Source organism: Lactuca saligna, chromosome 2 (genome assembly GCF_052625555.1).
Source record: "Lactuca saligna cultivar CGN05327 chromosome 2, ASM5262555v1, whole genome shotgun sequence".
NCBI lineage: Eukaryota > Viridiplantae > Streptophyta > Magnoliopsida > Asterales > Asteraceae > Lactuca > Lactuca saligna.
Window position 1 is genome coordinate 84,830,365 of NC_136418.1, and position 25,668 is coordinate 84,856,032.

At 35.1% G+C, this 25,668-nt stretch overlaps 1 long non-coding RNA gene across 1 annotated transcript; it reads right to left on the reverse strand.

Moving 5' to 3' along the window:
• Window positions 1–7,456: 7,456 nt before the first annotated feature.
• LOC145028924 (uncharacterized) lies at window positions 7,457–10,798 on the reverse strand. The gene is made up of 3 exons (XR_013676264.1): window positions 10,672–10,798; window positions 8,656–8,718; window positions 7,457–7,560 (listed from the first exon to the last, which is right to left on the reverse strand). It is a non-coding gene; the product is annotated as an uncharacterized LOC145028924 (long non-coding RNA).
• Between the last annotated feature and the right edge of the window lie 14,870 nt (window positions 10,799–25,668).

A 25,668-nucleotide genomic window follows, 5' to 3' on the forward strand; every position in this document is an offset into this window, starting at 1 on the left:
GTGATTAAGAATTGGTCTGCACCGACGACACTCACAGAAATTCGGAAATTCTTGGGTCTCGCAGGCTACTATCGCAGATTCATCCAGAACTTCTCTAGAATCGCTAAGCCTTTAACTACCCTGACGCAAAAGGGGTAACCTTTAGTTGGCGAGCCAAGCAAGACACTGCATTTCAAACATTGAAGCAAGCCCTGTGCAACACACCTATCTTGTATCTGCACGAAGGGATAGAAGACTTCGTTGTCTACTATGATGCATCCAATCACGGCCTAGGCTGTGTGCTCATGCAACGAGGAAAGGTTATCGCCTATGCCTCGAGGCAGTTGAAAACACATGAGGTCAATTAAACAACCCATCATTTGGAGTTGGGAGCAGTGTTCTTTGCGTTAAAGATCTGGAGACACTACCTCAATGGAACCAAGTGCACTATCTTCATCGACCATAAGAGCTTACAACATATTTTCGATCAAAAGAAGTTAAACATGAGACAATGACGATGGGTAGAGCTACTCAGTGACTACGCGTGAGAAATTCGTTACCATCCTGGCAAGGCCAATGTGGTAGCAGATGCCCTTAGCCGAAAGGAGTATTCAGGACGTAAGGTGAAGGCACTAACAATGACCATCCATTCCCATTTGTCCACGCGAATCAGAGAGGCTCAGTTAGAAGCCTTAAAACCCGAGAACTTGACAGATGAAGCCTTGCGGGGAATGGACAAGAATTTGGAGGTCAAAGGAGACGGAGTGTACTATTTCATGAACCGAATCTAGACCCCAAAGTTCGGTGGTTATAGAGAGGTTGTCATGAATGGGTCTCACAAGACTAAATACTCTGTTCACCCCGGTTTGGATAAGATGTATCTGGATCTCAAACAACTATATTGGTGGCCAAACATGAAAGCAGAGATTGCTACCTTCGTGGGAAAGTGCCTGACTTGCGCCAAGGTGAAGGTCCAATATCAGAAGCCCTCAGGTCTACTTCAGCAGCCAGAAATACCTGAGTGGAAGTGGGAAAGGATAACCATGGATTTTATCACCAAGTTACCCAGGTCTCTGAGTGGGCACGATGCCATCTGTGTAATTGTCGATCGGTTGATGAAGTCCGCCCACTTCCTGCCAATCAAAGAAAGCTTCAAGATGGAGACACTCATACGAATCTACCTTCAAGAAATAGTTCGCCTTCATGGTGTACCTGCATCCATTATCTCCGATCGAGACAACAGGTTTACATCAAGGTTCTGGTAGTCCTTGCAGAAGGCTCTTAGAACTAAATTGGATATGAGCACGGCTTATCATCCGCAAACTGATGGACAGAGTGAGAGAACAATTCAGACCTTGGAAGATATGTTGAGAGCCTGCGTCATTGACTTCGGCGCGTCATGGGACACTCATCTTCCGTTGGTTGAATTTTCCTACAACAACAGCTACCATACCAGCATCAAGGTTGCGCCGTTTGAAGCCCTCTATGACTGTAAGTGTAGATCCCCTCTGTGCTGGGCTAAGGTGGGCGACACATAGTTAGCCAAGGGTCAAATCCCCGACAGTACTCTCATTGGTCCTGAAATCATTCGAGAGACAGCGGAGAAGATTGTACAAATCCGGGAACGACTGAAAGCTTCACGAGACAGGAAAAAGAGCTACGCCGATAAGAGACGAAAACCCTTGGAGTTCCAGGTTGGTGACCGCGTCCTTCTGAAGGTCTCACCCTGGAAAGGCATGATACGCTTTGGAAAGCGTGGAAAGCTAAACCCAAGGTACATCGAACCATTCGAGATCCTTGCTAGGATCGGTCCCGTAGCATACAAACTCCTATTACCGTGAGAGCTCAACAACATCCATCCTGTTTTCCACGTATCAAACCTAAAGAAGTGTCTGTCTGATGAGACACTTGTGATTCCTCTCGATGAGATTGAAATCAACGAGAACCTCAACTTCATGGAAGAACCGGTCGAAATCATGGATAGAGAGATCAAACGAACGAAACAAAGTCGCATCCCGATAGTGAAGGTTCGTTGGAATGCCAAGCGGGGACCTGAATTCACTTGGGAGCGCGAAGACCAGATGAAACAGAAGTATTTGCATCTCTTTCCTAATCCATGATTTGTGTTCTAGGTTCGAATTTCGGGACGAAATTCCCTCTAACGAGGGGATGATGTGACAACCCGAAACTTATCCCGTTTCCATTACGCGATTCCGTTAATAAAAATTCAAATTTGTTAACTTTTTCCGTCAAACTCTTTGGTTTATTAAAATAATCTAGTTATATTTAATTAAATTATTTACAAATTGGAACAAAAAAAATCGCGCGGAAAACCCGAAAATCTCAAAAAATCAAACATTTCTCGTCGAAGTGGGATTACGACCGTAAACGTGTTTACCGTCGTAAACTCGTTTACGACCATAAACCTGTTTACGGTCAGTGACGAGTGGACCCCTCACCTCACCCCTATAAATACGATGCCTCCGACTTCATTAGGACGTTTATGGCCACACTCTCTCCTCCTCTCTCTAAGAAACTCCAACTGTAAACACTCAAAACACATTCAAACTTCGGAAAACATCGAGAAAACCACGTTTGGAGCCATTTGGAACGTCTGGGAATGATCATCTCTTCGAAATCAACATCCAACACCATTTTCTCGAGTTTACAGTCCAACCTTCAAAGACCGTAAACTCTGTTCTTGAGTTTACGGCCGTAAACTCCCCAAACCTTCAGAAACTGTAAACTCCGGTTTACGACCGTAAACCCTTGTTCACGGCCGTAAACAGCTTTTTGGTGGTGCTTTTGGCTGAAAACCCATTTCTTCGATTCAAGCAAGTCTCGGTAACATTCCTCAACCGAATTCAAGTGTTCTTATGACACTTTATTTATTGAAGTCGCTAATTTAGATACATAAATGTATTTATTTGACAATAGGATTTCGTTAAAAGTCACGTGCAACAACTCGAGGATCTTCATTTCAGTCAACGATTTCACGCAACAACTGTGAGTTCATACCCCTACATTTTTTTGCATTTTTAATGTTTTCAGGGGGAATACAAGCTCAACATAAACATTTTCTTGAATATACATACAACTTATGTAAATCTCATACTTTAAAACCCTTTTGTACTATGCTGAACATAAGGGACGTTTTCACAAAAATTGCATAGTTTTTCCGGACATGCTATTCGCTAAATTATACATACAAACTATAATCGGTATATTTTGGGATTTCTCTAAAACTTATCAAGCATAGAAACTTTAACTACTAAACATATGCACTGGAACAGAAACCGTTTACAGTTACATCACTGCTTTATCATGACTTTCATAACTGTAAATATCACTATATACGGTATACATACGGATTTTCATTATGGTAGAACGCTACTGCACTACATGTAAACTAGATTGTACGATACTGTGAGGCGCTACTTCACTACTGTACCCTTAGGTGTACAGGGATAAATCCTACCACTGTATAACCAGAGTCTCCTGGAGGGGGAGCGTGAGATTTGTGAATAGATCTATTCGGGATTGACAATCCCACATCTGGACTGCTAGCTACAGTTGGGCGGGCACGCCTGAGATGTACAAATTTCATTTCACTCAACTCCCGAAGAACGTTAGAAAGGTCACTAGTCATATCAAGCATGGTTATACGACTCACATTATGTATAAATCACCTTTAGTTTACCAACCCGACTTTCTTCAACAGTTTTATTTATACCAAATAGAACTAAACACACTATACATACTGGCCAAGCCAGGGTTTTTCAAAACCGAATCATTTATGCTACGGTTTTACTTATTAAATACTTATACTTTATGATTAGCTTTAGCTAGTCACATGAGGTAGTATTTTCGCCTATCACTACGGTTTTTCAGAAACGAACATTCATGGTTTTATACGAAATCGATAACGCTACGTTTTTCACTAAAGAAAATATCGGATTTTCTTGAGACCACACAAACATTTCAACTCACTCATCAATAAGTTTTCATTACAAATTACTTCTTATGAACTCACCAGCTTTATGCTGATATTTTTCAAACTGCTTGTAATTCTCAGGAAATCAGTAGACAGGTACTTGCTGGATTTTCGAGGAACTAAAGCATTAAGAGTTTTTAAGTTCTTACTATGCAAAACTATTGGATGTAATTCAAACTAAGTTTCAAAACAGATGTAAATGTTTTTACTTAAGTATTCACTATAATGGTTGTGTTGTTATGATTGCTGTTATTCATTGGTTGTGATGCTATACCTGACGTCCTCCGCCCCGGAATGTTTCCGCCATCGGTTTTGAGGTGTGACAAAGGGTGAGACTAGGAAGAAATGATCTATGAAATCGGTGGCGGTGGGGTATTTAGAGTGGTGACCCAGGTTAAAGAGCAAACCCGAGACGATGGTGATGGTTGTGCGAGAGTTTTGTAACATGATGCCTTGTTTCTAGGTAATCAGAGATGCAAGCGTAAAACACAACGAAGACGAAGGAGAGTCGATGAGAAGCGGTGGTGCAATCGCTTGATGGAAGGGTTTGAAAGAATATGGGCTTTTGTTGTAATAATAGAAAATCAACGACTGGATAATACCATCAAGCAGGATGCGACGCTCCGAATTGTGGTGAGAGGTTCCGGGAGAAAGTCGATGTGGCAAAACGGAAGAGGGAAGGTGGAGGAGACCAAAATGTAAGAACCTAATTTTTTTTCCTTGTAAGTCCAACCAATCAATCCAGAGTCAGACTCATTTTTGCTATCTTTTAGCATTGTTTAGGGCCTGTTTGAGTGTTCTAACAATAGTACATTCAAGTTTTGGGTTTAGGGATGAGTTAACTTAGGTTCTTCAAGTTGCATTCGAGCCAAACACTCCATCAAGAGGAGTGTATGGCTGTACACTGAAGGTGGCCGTGAACCCATGGCCATATATAAACTATTCCTTCATTTCTTCTCACTTTTCACACTTCCATGTCTAGAAAATCGGTTCTCTCCCAAATATCATCAAGATTCTTCATCCTAATCCTCCAAAATCATAAGTGATTCTTCTATCCTCCTTGATATATGTAGGGTTTCAAAGCACTCCATGGATGATGGCAATGGGCCCCTTTGATGAATTCTAGGTTAAAAGCCCAAGACTTGTCTTTTCCCTATAAATAGTCATGTATTATTCACAATTAGGGTTAAAAGAGTGAGACAAAATGTAGCCGCCACGTTGTGAGGTTTCTTGTGTAGTGTTAGATTCTTTAGTCTATGCTTAAAGTGTAATTTATTCCTCATGTTTGATTAAATCGAGTGATCATTCGACATAATCTTCATATTTTGTGTTTGTTCTTATTTTCCGCATCTTGCTCATCAAATCTCAATTGGGGTTTTAATCCCAACAATTGGTATCAGAGCCAGTGGCGAGGGTTCTATTCTCTCAGGGAGCAATTTCTGGGGGGGGGGTGGGGGATTGTTGGGGGTCAGAAATGGCATCGACCAAGTCCTCGCACGATGGCCTGGAGTGCCACAATAGAATGCCTGGTCCTGAAGGGCTGAATGCGCTATATAGGTAAGGTTGCACCTTTTCTAACACCAATTGGTTTTAGATCAACTGGTAGGGCTGATGCTCAACAATATCTTCCTTAGTTATATATCACCTCATGATTCATCCATAAAAACAACTCTTTATGATAGATCTGTTGGATTAATGTCTAAGTCCATAACTATAATTGGTAAGACTTGACCCGACCCGGCATGGTCCATTTGGGTTGCATGGCATCATGCATTTGGATAGACTATAATGAGAGAAATAAGACACTTATGGTTATTAATATATTATAAGTTCTAGTATATTAATAATAAGAATAATAAAATTATTTAATTAGTATTGATCAAGAATTAATCTAGGATTAATTAAGTGATCAAAATAAGACTAATTAAATATATGGGTTGATTGTGTAAATCATCCATACTTATATAGTGGGCTAATGCTCCATGGATTATCTAGTTGGGATAAAACCCATATGATGCTCCATGGATGCTCCATGGTGTTTTTGTACCCATGGATCATGGAAATGAAAGGCCATGTTAATTAGGGTTTACATGGTGTAACCCTAACTATATATGCATCTTATTCTTGACCAAAATCGGCCACTAGAGAGAGTAAGAAAGGGCTAGCCAATTTCATGAAGTGTAGATTTCTCTCAAGTTATTCCAAGTGTATTTGGTGTTGTGTAAACCATTTGAGGTGTCACACTTGAGGCACTAGGCACTCAAGCTTCATGGAGGCATTCTACATCAAAGAGGTATGTATTCTATCTTGTTATATTCATTGTTTTGTATGCTAGATTAGGATAATACCTTGGATGTTCATATTTTCATGTATAATAGAGAAAACATAGATCCAAGGTATTTAGGGTTGCATGTACACTTAGGAGTGTTAGAATGCTCAAAACCCAACAGTGGTATCAGAGCCTAGGCTTGTTTTCTTATTATACTTGCAAAAGTAGCTAAAAAATCAAGTTTTGATGCTGTCTGCCCAGCAGACTCGCCGAGTCCAAGGCAAAAAGCATCCAACTCGCCGAGTTGGTTCGTGCACTCGATGAGTTGAAACCCCAGACAACATAAATTCGACTTTTTTTGGCTGGAATTGGACTAGGAACATTACCCTAAGATGTTGTTGGACTTATAAACTTGTTTTTGATGTGATAATGTTCATGCTAATCCGATTTCAAAGATAATTGTCAATGGATTCATGTTTTGTATTAGTTTAAGGTTTAGACTAATTACATGAAAAAGTTTGATTTGAATTATCTTGTTCTTATGAGTTGCTTAGATTAATAGAAAAGTTGAGTGAAATAGTTGTTTTCAATCCAAATTAATCTAAGAGTTGATTCTAAAATGGGTTTTTTGTAACTTGTCCTCAAGTTATATGAAAAGTCACATTTAAGTTTCATAAAACTCATAAAAGTTGGCAAAGGTTACAAAATGAAGAGTCTAGTTCTAATTAAATGGTTTTATGACTTCATAACTTCTCCTCAAGTTATGAAGGACCAAGAGTCTCTTCATTAAATAAAAAAAATGTAACCTTAATTAATTCCATAAGTTATAAAATAAAGAAAAGTTAATTCTTTTATTCGTTTAAAGTCTTCAATAACTTGTCCTCAAGTTATGGAACTTGAAGAGTTTTTGGATTAAAACTACTTTAAACACATAAGTTATGGAATTAATTAGTTTTGAATAGTTTCAAAACTTGCCCTCAAGTTTTGGAATTTGAAAAGTTTTCACTTATGAATACTTTAATTCCAAGTTAGCCCTTAGAATTTTAAAAGTTAAAATTCAACCCTTATACTTTATAATATTATAAGTTAAAAATATATATATGCCACACCCCGCTAAAGCGGAAACACGAGGCGTGGCAGTATAAAGGGTTTCATAGCAAAAGTTAAAAGATAACACCAACCATAGTATTAAAAATCATTACAAATTTAAAATGGGTTTGAACAAATTTTAAAAGAAATTACAATGTAAATTGAAATACAACATATGCGAATGCTCCTAAAAGTGAAGCGTCCCTAAGTGCCACTTACTCGGTGATTCCTGAAAAAGCATGTAAAATGAGCGTCAACTATAAAAATAGTTGGTGAGTACTCACAAGTTTAACAAAATAATATTGGTTCATGAATTGAAATCAAAGTTTTGATAAAAGTTTCCAATAATAAAAGTATATTGTTAAAAGGAGTAAATAAGTTTGTAAAAACAAAGTTCTTTGTCATCATGAGAGATAAAGTATGTTGCCCGAATAAGATGCAACGTTCATATTCTCATGGAAGATAAAGTTCGTTACTCAAACGAGTAAACAAGTTTCATTGCTAAAATGAGCAATCAATTTCATTGCTACAAGGAGCAAACAATTTCATTGCTAAAACATGTATATAAGTTTTCAGTAATAAAAGTTCGTTGTTGTAATGAGAAACAAAGTTCATTGCTATAATGAAAAACAAAGTTGATTGCTATTATTGATAACAAGTTTATTGCTATAACGAGAAACGAGTTTGTATGTGTATGAGAAAACAATGAGTCTCAACCAAACCTATGACTGAAGCCCTATCAAGATCTATGCTTATCGTTCCATAGATGAATATGGTATCATGCACTCCAGCAATAGGGCGAGTGAAGAGTTGTCAATTCCTAATAGCGCTATCCAGAATGACCATTGGCTCAAAGAGTTAATGGTTAGAGATAAGGGAAGGGCCTTAGTATGATAAGTTCTCATGTTCCGTGTTGCATAGACATACATAGAGAGACATAGCAATATAATAGCAATTGTGTTTGATACAAATCAATTTAAATAGAACATGCAAATAATAGTTTTTCTGGACATGCTTTTCCACCCCAAAACATAAAAACTGAAAATAAGGGAGTGCGTGAATACTCACTATATGCAAAATATAGCAACCAAGTTTATACAAGTCAAATAAATACAACGAATATAAATAGTTTAGGACATGATTTTCCACCCCAAAACATTTAAAAACCGAAAATAGGGGAGTGCGTGAATACTCACTATATGCAAAATATAGCAACAAAGTTTATACGAGTCAAATAAATACAACGAATATAAATAGTTTAGGACATGCTTTTCCACCCCAAAACATTTAAAAACCGAAAATAGGGGAGTGCGTGAATACTCACTATGCTTTGAGATGATGCAAATGGTGCATTGATCTACGCTCCACTGGTACCACTATTGTTTTCCTACAATGATGTTACACACTAATGAGTCTCTAATCGAAATCTAATAGTAGTATACTTACTACTACAATAGAATTATGCCAATAATGTGTTAAAATTTAATATTGATAAGTTACAAACATTTTTTTGTGGAAATTAAGTTTCAATGAATCAATTGTTATATAACAATTTGAGTGGAAAAATTTCCATTATTGAAATGTTAATATTTAACATTTTAGAGGTGTTCCAATGATTAAATATTCAAAAACTAAATCAATTTAGTTCTAAAATTTCCTAAAGTTTGCATTTCAGTTTTAATTGAAGTCAAAGACCTTAAGATAAATTTTCTTGAATTTTTGACTTTTCTAACTATTTTTCACCATTTAATTCCATGAATAATCATAAAATCATGGAAAAATAGTAAATTATCATGAAAAACTCTTATAATTTTTGTGTGACTATGTTACAGTGTACATAATCTAGGAAAAATATTAATATGTGTTTTCAAAATGTTTAATACAATTTTTCAATATTTGTGTATTTATTCTACTAAAATAGAAATAAATAGGTAACAGTTTCAAAAATTCACCAAAAGTTTGTTACAAGTGTTATTACACATACTTATTCTGTGAAAAATATAAAAATGAGTTTCTAAACTGTTTATCCGAATTTTATGATTTTTGTGCATTTATTGTAATAAAAATTTAAATAAAAAGAAACGAGTTTCTAAAATTGCCCAAATGTTTTTTATAACTGTTATTATACATGCAGAAGCTGTGAAAAATATAAAAGATATTTTTCAATTAGTCTATCTATTTTTCTTTGTTTTATTCTCTTAAATAATCATTAATTGGGGAATAATTATTAAACTGTCAAAGTAAATTACCAAAATTCTTTTAAAGTTCATTTATAGTGTAATTAATCTGGGAAAAATCCTAAAGGTGGTTTTTATCTACTGGAATCCGATTTTGTGTATTTAAGTGTATTTAATCTTAGAAAATAGGAGTAAAATAGTATACAGAAGAGAAAAATTATAAAATTTTTTATGTAGCCTCCTAATGTACTATAAGGTGTTCTGAAATATTTTCATAATTTTTGGATGAGTAAACTGTTTTTCCTGTTTTTAGTCCATTATAAATACAAAAATCGGAGAAAAATAGGAATACATTATGAAAAATTCTGAAAATATTTTTCTAAGTCTTCCACAGAGATTATAAGCTACGAAAATTGATAGGTTCCCCGTTCACCTTCTCTAAAGTGGTTTTATGATTTATTGAAGCCAAACAAAAAGAAATTTCAAGAACATCTTAAAAAGTAACAAAAATAGATGAAATTTAATGTGAAGTCATTATATAGTATAGGGGTCATCCACTAATTTACCTAGGATTTATGAACCTCAGAAAGTATTTTATATGATTTATTGCTCTATTTTGTTGCAATAATTATAATAATTCGAGAGAAATGAATTATTTTCTGGAAATTTACAGAGCATCTTATTTTGTTGATGGGAATCTGGGAAAAATCGGATTTGGTCAGAAAATGAGTTTTAGATATTTATTTGGAAATAAATCCTTCATGAACATATTTGAAAGCTTTTAACAACATACTTTGATGATCTAGCATCTAAGCTTGAAGATCATCACATGCATGTTGGTTTAAAGATCATTAATGAGTTTGAAATGTTCAAAAATCTTTTTTGAATGAAAACTTAGAGTGCATGTGGTGATTTTCCACCAAAACTTGTAGAAAAGTGCATTTTCATGATCTTGACTTAGGTTTAGGTCCTTGGATTTCACCATTAACAACATGCATGTTGTTTTTGGGTGAACTCCTACCACCATCATCATCAAAACCGTGAGTTTGTGTGTGTGTATGTTTATGTGTTCATGATCTTTCATTCGAATGGTGTAGAAGAACAAAGAAATGCAAGAAAATCCATGAAAACTTGAAGGAAAATGAAAGGAAATCTTGTTCTACCTTAATGAACACCACTAGATGATGAAGATTTTGAGTATCTTGAGTGTTCTTGGACATGTTGGCTGTAAAAGTTCCGTGGTTCATAGTGGGAGGAAGAGAGAAAATCTGTGTGAGAGTGTGAGAGAGAAATGAGAGAAAATGAGGGAAGATGGAGTGTGAGAGAGGAGAAGAATCATTTTGTGTTGGGAAGAGGAGAGGCATCTTGGGAGGAGGGAGTCCGACTTTGGAGTGGGGAGAGGGTCTCCCTCTCTTAAATTTTATAAAATTGTAACTTTATTTTATAAAAATATCAAGTTTTTATAAAATATGCACGTTATTTTAATTTTCATTCACAAAACCTTGATTTTATTTTTGTATAGAAAATAAGGTTAAATACTAATGACTTAAATTTTATTTTTCTTAAATGCATTCTCATAATTTTTATTATTATACGATCATATTATAAGTTTCATAATTATTTTTATAGAAATTTTTAAGGTTAAAGTTTATAAATATGAGTTTTTATGGCTTTTAGTGTTTTGGAGTTTAATAAGCTTTGAATATCAAAATAAATTGAATATTTGAGACTTCAAATTATCTTATGGTATCATAACTCTTTTATAGTTATAAATAATGTTTGTAATTTATTTTTATCGGTTTATTGGCATTCTACGTAGTGATTCCGAGATTCAAGCGAAATTGAGGAATCAAGTATACTAGTCCTAGTCTTCAACTTTGACTTAAGTTTCTATGAGACTTTGAACTAACTTCTACTTCTAGGTCAAGTGCATGATGTGTGTATATGATTCATGAAATGTTGTTCGAGTCAAAGAGTAACCCGAATATGGATAGTCACTACAGTTAAGTAGTTGTAGAATTCACATACCAATGTGAAATCCAAGATCATTATCCATTGTTTCTAATTGTTTCCAAGTTTCTAATAGGTTATATCTTAACTTCTAGTTACTAAGTCTAGTAGGTGTCGTGCCTATACGTGCAACTAAGTTTAGTCAAATCTAGAACCGACTCGAATTTTGACGGTTGTCACAGTCTCCCCTGGTTTAAAGAATTTCATCCCGAAATTCAATTCGTGACGTATTCTATTAGAACTCAGCCGATTACAATTGTATATCTGGAGAGGTGGTGACTTGCAGTGTTCTTTGATTATTTCGGGTTTATTTCCTCAAAGGAAGAACCCAATTCTTTAGCTATAGTCAAATTAATGTTTCCTTAATTCGAGTTCTACAATTTAGATTACGAGAAATTAGGATCATGGAAATCATGATCCAAACATGGCGACCTAGTCGAAAAAGATCATCTAGATAGATATTATCTGAATTAAGAGAGCTATAAGTTTTGCTGAAGCACTAACTGCACTGAGCGTTAAATCCGCATTGATCCTTAAGTCGCGTTCTAAATTAGCACTAAGTGTAAATTTGTCGCTTGATAAAGAAGAGATTAGGAACAATTTGTTCACTTCCAGGTTGGCTATTACATTTGGAAAAGATATATTCCGAAATAAGTAGGGGTAGCACGAATGAAAGGGAAGCGATCGATGGTAAGTTACTAAAAATACGTACTAAGGGTAGGCAATGAAGTTTTGGTACATCTCAAATGTAAAGGCTATTTTAAGTGTCGTTTACAAAATGAATTACGAAATGATTGAGGATCTCCGAGGCTATAATTACTACTACAGTTACTCTTACAATAATAAAACATTATCCGAAGAATAATATATTTAAAGAGTCATTTTTGCAAATGGAAGAGATGAATGTTTATGATAAATTAGATCACATTGTGTAGTTAGCATTTTAAGTGTTTAGAAGTGATAAAAATCTCACTGTTATCAAAATGTGTGTTTAGAAATGATAATTAATCTCACTATCATCAAAATGTGTAGTAATTCCAAAATAACGAAGATACATGTGTGGCAATCCAACGAAGTGGTAAAATAATATAAAGATTAATTGAGGTTAAAGGTTTAAGTCATCAATAAGGGAATTTATACATAAATATTTTGATTACTCTTTTGAAAAAAAATTATGATTGTTTATGTCAGGACAAACTCAAGCATACGAGTCAGAACATATATGGAAACAAGGTTGAGAGTTTAGGAAATCACTGAAAATTACAAAGTAGAATGCTATTTTAAGAAAGGTGTAAAAATATCGATCATTGAAAATAGTGCATTCTTAATTTAGGTTTTCTACAAAATCAATCATTTAAAGAATAGATAATCGTAAAATTCAAAACTTTTGTTGTATTTAAATAAAAGAAGAGACATAAGAAAACATCTCCTTCACATATATTTTTCTAGATATAGAAAATGATAAGAACGCAGGTATTCACCTTGTGTATTAATTATAAGGAAAAATACAATGAAACTTGCATTTTAAATCAAGTTTCCGAATTTAGAACGAAAGCACAAATGTAAGTAAGGATCACTTGTTTATAGTAGATTTCAAAATAAAAACAAGATGTATATGATAAAAGGCGTAATTGAATACATTAAAGTTGACTAAATCAAATGTATGCCTCATGACTATACACGCATTAATTGCTCAAAACGAAAGGGTAAACTTCTAGTCTTTATGTATACGAACATTGTCACACCCCAAAACCGGAACGGCGGAAACGTTCTGGGGTGGATGACGTCATGTCAAGTATCACAACACATGCATTATAGTAATCAAATTACAACAAAACATTGCATTAATAGTAATAATTTTACATGGTTAAATTACAAGGTATCAAAGTAATACATGCAAATATATATAAAGTACAGCAAGGTACTAAGCCATCTTCATCAACAGCTCCGAGGGTGTACCTGTCTAATGCTAACCTGAGAATACAAGTTATTTGAAAAGCGAGTATCAACATTTTTACAAATGCTGGTGAGTTCATAAGTATTTAGTGTCATTCTGTCAAATAACTTTATAAAGTAGTAGTTTAAGTGTTTACAGTGCATTAGAGTTCTTTCCAGAAAATCCTATATTTTCTTTAATAAAAGCAGCCTTCTACCAAGACTGGTCAGTGTTATGTGGTAAAAATTGGTTTTCCCTTAATTGCTATTATTATCAAAATACTGAACTTGATTATTAAGGAAAGCAAGAGACAACAGGGAAATAACATATGCCTCAGCAGTGAGGACTACTGACTAAGGCAAAGCAATCATAGACTCCAGGAGAGTATCGAACTAACGACGTGCCTGGTTCAGTCTAACAAGTAGAGACTCATACCCCAGAAGGTACCAAATGAAAGGTACAGCTGGTAAGGTCTAACACAGTGAAAAACATACCCCATACAATATCAAATGAAAGATACGTCTTGTAAGGTCAAAACAGAGAAAACGGACCCCAGACAGTATCAAATGAAAGATACGTCTTGTAAGGTCAAAACAGAGAAAACAGACCCCAGATTGTATCAAGTGAAGGATACGTCTTGTAAGGTCAAAACAGAGAAAACAGACCCCAGACAATATCAAATGAAGGATATGTCTTGTAAGGTAAAAACAGAGAAAATAGACCCCAGACAGTATCAAATGAAGGATACGTCTTGTAAGGTCAAAACTGTGTGACTCTGAAAATGAATTACCAGCATACAGTGTAAATTGCTGGCGAAATACCGTTACCTTAAGGCCAATGAATTATAAGGTAACCCGGGATACTCGTAACCATACTGACTAGAGTACCAGACGCCCTACAAGCGTCCAAACTATGACATTTGTCACCCGTTGGCTTGGTAGGCTGGGACTGTAGCTAGCTGTCTGGGTGCGGGGTTGTCAATCCCGTATAGATCTATACACACAATGTCCGCTCTCCCTACAGGAGATTCTGGTTACCAACTAGACAACGGATAAGGCCGTGTCCTGAAGATGCATCCCAAATAGTGGGTAGAGACTTCCAAATAGTGGGTAGTGTGTATGTGTTGAACTAGAGGTAGAGACTTCCGAATAGTGGGTAGTGTGTTTCTAATGTAAGTGTAGACTAGAGGTAGAGACTCTTAACTGAACTGACTAGAGAATTCCTGTACGCCCATACTCATATACATAGTATATAACTAATGAACCAAACGACCTTCGGACGGCCATCCGATCCCACCAGACCACATCTCGACGAAGAAAAGGAAATAGGGCGGACGAACCTTCCCAATTCTTTCAGTCATTACTTATATGTATCTATATAAGCACAGACATACATATAACTACGACTGAGTGTGTATCAAGTAAAAGTGATTCTTGTGAAGTAGGAGTGTCTAACAAGTGAAGTAGGAGCGGTTGCAAGTGAAGTAGGAGTGTCGAACAAGTATAAGCGTATCACGAAGTAGAGACGACATAAGTGAAGTAAGAGCGTCTATCAGGTATAAGCAACTACAAGTATAAGTGAAATAGAGACAATAACAGGTATAAACGCATCACGAAGTGAAAGCGTTATCGAGTAGGAATTTAAAATACATGAAAGCTAAACAGCGATATCTAACAAGTAAAAGTATACGTCGTGAAAGGGAAACTTTGATGAAAAACCTTTATACTTGGGGAAAATCACAATTTGTATTCTTTTGTAAAAATATGTTTGAAAACCTTTGGAAATCTTTCATAAACCAGTCTAGAATGAATTTAGATAAAACACTATAAGTAAGAGTTTTGAAACAATTGAAAACCATTATAGTGTCCTACTCGGTAAAACAGTGTATAGTGTGGTTAAATCTTGTGCATGCGGGTTATCAATCACATATGATTGATATGATAACTGGCATGTTTAACTTGTATTCCCCCCTATAAAACATGTAAAAACATTAAAAGGTTCATTCAGGGGTATGAACTCACCTGGTGTAAGTAGGTTCGACGAAGGTGCCGTTTGGGTGTTTGGTGTCACGTAAGGACTCGAACACACTCTATGACCTATTTAACATATGATAACATATGTTCACATACAATTAGTATATATTTAATACTAATTAAACAAGTATACGCACTTAAAGGAGCGGAAAACACTTTGGTTAAGTGTTTGGGTGTCCCGGGTAGCGTCTAAGGGTGTGTATGGCTTAGGAATGGAGTTACTCTCCGAGAGTAAATTTCCAAAGTTGTGTTTATGGCCCAGGGACCTCTCACCATGAGTTTACAGCCGTAAACTCATGGTGATGGGTTCTAGTGTGTTTTAAGGCTTCTACTTGTTCATGGAATTTTTCTAAGTACATTTCCAAAAAGGCATGAGTGGGTTTAAGGCTTCTAAGGGCATCTTATAGGAGTTTACGGCCTAGGGACACTCCTATGGGATTTTAGGGCTGTAAACTCTCATATCATGGATTAAATGAAGTTTTAAGCCCTTATATCATTCCTAGCATTTTGTAAAAGTAGTCTAAGGCCATTTGGGGGGCATGTTTTGGGGAATTAAAACTATCATTTGGGGGTATTTTGGGGTGTTTATGGCCTTGACACTTGTATGGGCCGTAAACTCCCTTTACTCCTTCATTTTATTGAGTTTAATTGATCTAACCCAAAAGGACAAGCCCCTAATTTAAGTCTTAAGCCTTGGTATGAATTTAGGGCACCTTTCTACATGTTTTTATGAGTTTACGACCCTGGAGCTATTTCTTGGGAAGCTTTGGCCGTAAACTCCTAAATGGAGGGTGTTTGACATGTTTAAGGTCCCCAAACTATTTTTAGATGATTCTAGGATTTATTCCAAGGCTATTGGTCGAGTTCTATGGCTTCTAAACATGTAAAAATGAGTTTACTCCCCATGTTTGAGGGGTTTACGGCCCAAGCACATTCCTTGGCCGTAAACTCTCATTTTCTCCTCAAAATTTATGATTAGGGTGTTCTGAGTCCGGATTTGCAAGCCATAAGGTTGTATCTAAGTCCCAATGTTGGTTTGGAGGGGTTAAATTGCTTAAAAACCCACTTATTAAGTGTTTACGGCCCAAGCATGCTCCTTGGCCATAAACACATGTTCCAAGTCCAATTCTATGCTAAAAGCACGAATCATAATGTTTAGAACAAGCTAGGGTAAGCGGACTTACGATTTGGAAACGTTTGGTTATGGATTCGGGGCGAAAACGGGTCTAGAGAGAGAGTATAGAGAGAGAGAGGGTGGAAAGAGCTCAAATGGAGTTTACTCCCCCTTATATATGGGTGGGAGTTGGAGCTCAGTGGACCTCTACCCAATACTGCCGTTATACGGGGCTTTTGGTCGCACCCGATTTAGTGGTTGTAATAATAAAACTTAACATTTTCCAAATAAATGGAAATGTGTGTTATGTGTTTTTATTTCCTTTTATCACGACTTAACGGCATATTGAATATAAACAAATGAAATGTTTATTTAATTGACAACCTCTAATTAACGGAACTTTTATAAACTGGAATATTCCGTTAACGGTAACGGGGAAAATGTAACGGAACAACTTGGGTTGTCACAAACATGATACCAAGAGAAGCAAAATAGACAGAAACAAAGTTAGACAATGTATTATGTTAATATTATGACGTGCGAGATCTAAAATCAGAAGGAGAGCGAGAAATAAAGTTTGGGGGAAAGAAAAAGGAAGGTAGCGACAAAGATTGTTATTAGTAAAATTATAAGAACAATACCTATAGGTAGATTTAAAACCAGGTTTAGATATATTTCAAACTTCAACATTTGATGTATATTGATGAATAAATAAACATATGGGAGTTTTAAAGCGTTTGCTAAGGATTGCTAAAAATTCACGAGTTATCTATTAAGTTAAACTCCATTTGTGAAAAAGAAGAAACTCTAAAACTTGTAATTCAAAATTTGACAATTTTTACCTTTTTGATTGGGGTCCAATAATGGTTAAAATGGATAAAGAAAAGACTTAACACATTTAGATGAATAATTATATATTGTCAAAAGTACGTCGCTGCAAGTTTAAAAGTGAACACTAAGTTTTGCAACGTTGTAAGTTTTATAAACACAAATTATAAAACTAATTTGAAATAAAATAAACAAATAAGGTGTGTTTTGAAATGTAGGCATCAGTGATGTCTTTTAAACACATTTGGATTGGAAAGTTGTAAAAATACCATGTTAGGTTACTAGAAAACACATTTAAGTTAAGTACAATGCCTAAATGAGAAAGTAGTCAAAAGACTTAAAACAAAAGTTGTTTGAAGATCCGATGAAGATTTTACACATACTATGAATTTTGATGTCATATGTTTATGCTTTATAGAATAGGGTTTAAACACTTTTATAAAAGAAAATGTTTCTAAGTTTTTCGAAAACATGCCAAAATGGTAAGCAAGGTTTAAAATGGTTTATATACCCTTAAAAGCACATCTATCCATTGAAATGGATTTGAAATGAAATTGAAATAGCAAGGTTAAAACCAATATTGGTTAAATTGAGTTTTGAAGAGGAGTGTTAAATTAAAACAAGTTGTCAAAAGATTTTTTTTAGCAAGAATATGGTTTACATTGTTAGGAAATGTCTACTAAGTTGAATGAAGTGGTTATAAAATATTTTATCGATGATAAATAAAAACGATGAAGCGAAATAATTTTTTGATGGAAGATTAAGAAGTAAGGAATAAGTATGTTAGTGTAGCTGATCGTACGTAAATACTAAGGCGAGTAGAAGGCGAGTATAAGACAAGTACCAATGTCTTTTTCTGAAAGATAAAGGATAAGAAAAATTGTTTGACAAAAATGTTTTATGGTGTCAATGTAGTTTACGACCTTTTATAGAGGTCAAAGGGATATCCTATGTTAAGTTTTAAGCTCAAGGTAGAAACAACCTAGACCTAAATTGTAGCGTAGTAATAAGGTCTCACGTATGGGTTAAACCTCCTTACGCAATGTTCCAATTTTCATCCATGTCGGTATCGGAACGCTTTCCTAGTTGTATCTATAGTACGAAGACGATGAAGAGGTATTGAGGAATAATTGGAATAGGTTTCGACTTAAGATTATTACTTGTGTATATCTAACTACTAACCTTACATCTAAAGTCAATAGTTACCGAGGAATATTGTGACAACCCGGAATTTCCATTCTATACAAACTATATCACTTCAATAGAAGTTACAGCAGTCACAGTTAATTTTCAGACTTTTCACGTAAGTTTGAGTAATTCAGCGTTTACACTTCAGGAAATATCAGGAGAGTGGGTGCACTAGGGTTTTGTGCAACACTGTTATTCCAACAGTCTATTATATTAGAGATCATTTCGGGAATAATAATATTTTCTGCCAAAATATCTCAGGACTATAAATAGATTTCTAAACCAAATTCATTCATTATTCACATTTCCAACTAGAGAAAAGCCATTTTCTCTCTCACGGATCTTCGGGTTTTTATTCCAAAACATGAGTAACTCTTTCTAGTAGTGTTAGAAATCTTATTATGTGCTTATAACATGATTTAGATGGCTAAATCATTAGATCTAGGAGTTTACTCCCCAAGGTGTTCTTGGGCGGTAAACTCCCGAAACCTAGCCTAGATTGTTCCTTGTATTATGCTACTACCCTAGACTCATTTGTATTTGTATTTAGGACAAGAAAACAATCAAGAAACACAAACACATGGGAGTTCACGGCCCAAGAGTAATCTTATGCCGTAAACACCATTGAAATGGACAAAAGGGTGTTTTTAAGACACCTAAAGCCCTAGACCTTTACATGGAACTGTTTCCCACTTAATTGAGGGACAAAACCACATCATAAACACCTCTTGAAGTGAGCTTATGGCCTTGGTAATGCTCCTAGGCCGTAAACACCAAACAAGGCACCAAAGTGTGCCTAGGGTCCTCATTAGCTTTAAACAAATGTCTAGAACCTATCCTTCAAATGCAAGAGGCTTGAAAACAACAAAAACAACACCCCAAGGGAGTTTACAACCGTAAAGTCCAACGGAAATGGCCTAGGGGCCGTAAACTCCTAAATGGAGTGTTTCCATGCCTTAAACCATTTCAAGAATTGAACCACCAAGTTGGAATAATTCTAGGAGTCATTTGGAACCTCAAAACACACAAAACACCCATGGTTGGGAGTTTATGGCCGTAAACTCAAGTGTTTACAACCGTAAACTCCATGTGTGTTAGTATATGAGGAGTAAACTCATATATGGGGTCCTTTGGAACCCTAAACACAAGTGCCTTGTCCCACAATAGCTTAGATGCAATCCTTAGGGCTTAAAACACTTATATAAAGTGTTTATTATGTCTAGGATGTCTTAAACATTATCAATTAGTGATTTAAGACTAATTGAATGCATATATGTGTGATTATATGTTCATTAGGATCGTAGTGTGTGTACAAGTCCTCGCTTGACACCTAGCAATCCTATATCGTTCAGTTTATCCCAATCACCAACTACAGGTGAGTTCATACCTCTAATCAATGTTTTAAATGATTTTAAATGCTTTAATAGGGGGGGATACAAGTAGAAACAAACATGTTATTAAATCATTGATATGTATTTTATAACTGTGTTTGTCATTTAACAGATTTCACATACTACAAAATGTGATGCATGAAATGGTTTTAAATCTTAAAAATACGTTGTTATCAAATGTTTTACTTTTTGAAATTCTTATTAAAATGACATCAAGTCATTGTTAATTATTGTTCAAAACCCATAAGATGTCTTACAAAACATTTTACATTCTTGAACTAAACTATGCATATACACTTATATTCTTATATATGTATTGATGTTATAGTTTACATCTTTCATTTTGTTCCCATACCCTTGAGTAGTAAGAGTGTATAAACCTACATGATCAACCAATTATAGTTCAGTAAATTATCATAGGGATAATTTGAGGATATCAAACATTACTCCTATTACAAGGAATCACACAAGAGTCAGTTCATTCATGAGTCTATACTAGTACATTACCTGATACATGAGTACATATACATATACTTACCTGTTACATGAACACACTTACATGAATACCTTACAGGAACACTTTTACATAGGTGCATTATCATGTATTCACTTACTTGGATACTTGTACTTAGAACTACAAGGATAATTTATTAGTACTTTCTGTGTAAATTATCTTTCCTATCCCGGTTCAATGGGATATCTAGGCGGGACTTACCATTCCGAACCCCACTGACTAGCACCAGTGGTCGATGACCATCTACGGAGGTCTAAGGTTACTTCTTATACTAGGAAGATCGATAACCGGGACTAACCCCTCCACCCACCTTCTGCTCCTACAGAGGACAAGTGGACAATCTTCGATTGTTCATAAGATTATACCTTTCGCTTATTGCGATGTTGTGTTACTCCTAGTACCCAGCGATGAAACTTACATTATTACTTTTTCTGGACAATCTTTGGATGTTCATTAGGTTACATATTTCGCTTAATGCGATGTTGTGTTAGTCCTAGTACCTAGTGACAACACTTACAGTAGTACATTTTCCTGTTTACTTTATTTTGTGATACTCTCACATAAACGATGAGTTAGACTAAGTACTTTAGTACTAAACAATTAAAGGAAAAACTATCATTTTACTTACAAAACATTCGGGTCTTGGTAGAAGACTACATTGTCATAACAAAACATTCGGGTCTTGGTAGAAGACTACATCTCCAACTGATAGAAAACAAGGGATTTTTTAGGGATTTGATACTTACATCAACATTTTCATTTAAAGGTTTACATGGCCTTCATGACAGATTTTCATAAGCAAGACAATGACACTTAAATACTTATGAATTCACCAGCTTTAAAGCTGATACTCTCTTTCAAAATAACTTGTATTCTCAAGTCAATAGTAGACAAGTACGATGGCCAGGTTTTGAGAAGACGGAGCAGACAAGTCTCGTCTTTTATTTTGATTGTATATTTTTGGTGTCTTATTACAAGAAAGAACACATGTATTAAACTTTACTTATAATGCAATGGATGATGTTGTTTCTTTTTTATTATATTACATTGTTGTGATATTGTACATGACGTCCTCCACCCCTGAACGTTTCCTCCGTTCGTGGTTTTGGGGTGTGACAAATACCCATTCTTCGTTATAAGTGCATTGCTCCTAGAGTGGCTAGTGATATAACCTAAGTGGTTAACCTAGTACTTGATAAGGGGTAAGAATATTTCTAAATAAAGGCATTGTGGTGAAAGTGCACTTAGTTTCTAAGTGTACCTAGATGAATGCCTATAATATGCAATGCCCATACGCACACCGAAATTTTTTTGTTTTTCAAAAGTTTAAGTTGAAAATTGTTTGAACATAATTCTACTATAACCGTTTCCAGCCTCGCATTAACGTTCCTTAATTAAGCATAGTTGGCCAGGCTATACTTAATTAGAGTCCAATAATGCGTACTCGAATTAGTTATACCAGTAGTATGTTCAGTATTTTAAAAATGTTTAGAAATTTTTTGGCTATAGTTGTGGTTTTCCAAAGGAAAACCGATATTCTCTATAGCCTTCGGCTCTGATACCATTTCCAGTCACACCCTGCTAAAGCGGAAACACGAGGCGTGGTAGTATAAAGGGTTTCATAAAAAAAGTTAAAAGATAACACCAACCATAGTATTAAAAATCATTACAAATTTACAATGGGTTTGAACAAATTTTAAAAGAAATTACAATGTAATTTGAAATACAACACATGCGAATGCTCCTAAAAGTGAAGTGTCCCTAAGTGCCACTTACTCGGTGATTCCTGAAAAAGCATGTAAAACAAGCGTCAACTATAAAAATAGTTGGTGAGTACTCACAATTTTAGCAAAATAATATTGGTTCATGAATTGAAATCAAAGTTTTGATAAAAGTTTCCAATAATAAAAGTATATTGTTAAAAGGAGTAAATAACTTTGTAAAAACAAAGTTCTTTTATAAAAATATCAAGTTTTTATAAAATATGCACCTTATTTTAATTTTCATTCACAAAACCTTGATTTTTTTTTTGCATAGAAAATAAGGTTAAATACTAATGACTTAAATTTTATTTTTCTTAAATGCATTCTCATAATTTTTATTATTATAAGATCATATTATAAGTTTCATAATTATTTTTGTAGAAATTTTTAAGGTTAAAGTTTATAAATATGAGTTTTTATGGCTTTTAGGGTTTTGGAGTTTAATAAGCTTTGAATATCAAAATAAACTGAATATTTGAGACTTCAAATTATCTTATGGTATTATAACTCTTTTATAGTTATAAATAATGTTTGTAATTTATTTTTATCAGTTTATTGGCATTCTACGTAGTGATTCCGAGATTCAAGTGAAATTGAGGAATCAAGTATACTAGTCCTAGTCTTCAACTTTGACTTAAGTTTCTATGAGACTTTGAACTAACTTCTACTTCTAGGTTAAGTGCATGATGTGTGTATATGATTCATGAAATGTTGTTTGAGTCAAAGAGTAACCCGAATATGGATAGTCACTACAGTTAAGTAGTTGTAGAATTCACATACCAATGTGAAATCCAAGATCATTATCCATTGCTTCTAATAGTTTCCAAGTTTCTAATAGGTTATATCTTTACTTCTAATTACTAATTAGTCTAGTAGGTGTCGTGCCTATACGTGCAACTAAGTTTAGTCAAATCTAGAACCGACTCGAATTTTGACGGTTGTCACAATATCTGTATAAGAGTAAAGTCAGTCTTACCGTTAGTAGGCCTCATTCACGACGCCGGTCTATAAGGGGGGGGGGGGTATAAGGTTACTGCCTATAAAATGACAGTTTAATGGGTGTCCAGTGTCACCCACCGCTTCCTTGACTGGTGAAGGGTCGTTAGCCGAACGGGTTTTACAGGACTATAATTCTCCCTTCATTAAAAGTATTAATGATAAATACTAAGTAACTAAACTCTTAATAATACCCAATCTTAGTTACTTAGGAAAATTCGAATAAGGTGCTAATCCATGAAATTACACTTTGCACTTTGTTTAAGTCGGTTAGTGGAGCGTGTGTGGTTAACCGGCACACTAACTCGTATTTAACAAGGTAGGCAAAGGGTAACTTAATGTGTATCATAGTATCGATGGAGCATGTGTGGTTAACCGGCACATCGATTGAGAGGTAAACACTTAAGGGTACCAAGTAATTTGCATGGTTACTTCACACCTTGTTTTGTGATCCTCGGCATCCCAGTCACAAAACCTGAAGGGCACACTCGAGATTGAAACATGCCATTGAACAGTTCAATGAATCTCAAAAGATCTAGGAGTTTCAAATCCAATTAAAACCTAATAATACATTTCGTTTATCTTGGTGGAAATTGGTGAATCGTCATTCACCTACCTTCAAATATTTTATAGCTTGGATTACAGCATCCCTCTTCTAAGTTATAAAATAGTTTGTTGGGTCCTAGCCTTAATATTTCATATTGGTGTTATATTAAGGTCTTTAGATCAATTATCTTGAATATCTCCCAAAAGATGTCTGGTTTAGACATTTATGATCTTCCCAAATCTCTTGAAACAAGCTTTCCTAAATGAAGATGATGTCCCATGGAAATCATACTTCTTTCACCTCCTCCAATTATTCTCCCTAACCCACATGTTCAAGGTCACTCAAGCCCTATTGGCAAGGCAAGGTCTAGGTGTGATCACATCTTGGAGTTGTAGTCACATATTGACAAGCCGGGAGAGTTGGGTGTCAAAGTCTTGAGAAAGTTGGTGGTTCAATCACTTTATAAGTCACATAGTGAGCTCCTTTGGGACTCCTATGAACCAGACTATGACAAGACCCTTAATGATCATATCTATTTGCTAAGATCAACTTACTAAAACGTTATGGACATTGACAATGATGACATTGGATATCCAGTAAAGCTCTCTCTTCCCAATGGAAAGGGATCGGCCATAGTCAACTCGGTTGACCAAATGGTAAAGAGAAACGCTAAGTCTGTGAAAGTCCCATGCTCCATTAACAAAGCGTCCATATGTTAAATTGCCAAAGGAAGGGGCATTGGTTGCGAAGCTGCCAATTTTACTTAAGGATGTTAAAGTCAATAAGTTTGACTCTACTTTAGGTAAAGTCCACTATCTAACTCTGATAAGTTTCTATTCTGAGACTCTTGATACATAATGTGACTGGGTCACATGTTGATGTTTTAAGAGTCAAAGAAAAGTACAGAAACTTAAAGAAAGAATATGTTGAATCTGATCGCGTAGATGAATTTCTATCGCATAGTTTGAAGATTGGATTCTTGAGCTACTTCTTAGGAGTTATGATATTTTTTCTTAGGAATAGACAACAACAAGTTTTCATATGGATTGTAAGGATAAGTTTTTCCGCTAAGTTTTAAAATAAAAGGAAAATTTCTGATTTTATTTATTTTAAAACTATCCTTACAATGGCATCTGTGAAAATTTTTTGTTGCTTATAGGATTCCATTAATAGCAAGAGTGGAAATATGAAATTGATTCTTTCATTTGTGGTAATGTCTAAATTTACCAAATAAGGAAAGATTCTCATCACCCAAGTTTCAGTTGGACCGGAACTTGGAATCATGCAAGTTGTATAGCATGATGAATGAGAACTTTCAAGTATTGGAAAATTAAGACTAATTACTTATTCACATGGATGTGTGAGTCAAGTAATGGTCTAAGGGATTGAGTACATAGTCTTGTGCACTGATTAAGTCCACCACAAAAGATTGATAAGACTATTCGTCATGATTTACTTAAGTTCAGTAAATATGGTTATACTTACAAGCTTAAGTGTAATTCTGAGACATTGGAAAAGGTTCCAATGTATGACAGAGCGAATAAGAAGAATCAAGTTATGCAGAAGGATAAAAGTTTCTCAAATCTAAAAAGATGGGAGAGTGCTTTAGTATCAGTTTTTGTGATCATCTTAATGATTAAGAAACCATATCAAAATTAGTTCTCTAAGGAAATCTTAGTGCATTCTTATGACTAAGAAGAGGAACTTGAATTGATGAAATGGTTAAATCAAGAAGATGAGTCATACTTCGTTCCAATACAAGTCTTAGAGTCATACTCCAAGATTGTAACTTGAGTGACATGTCGTAAAGAAGGTTTAAAAACACTTGTCAAATGTAAGA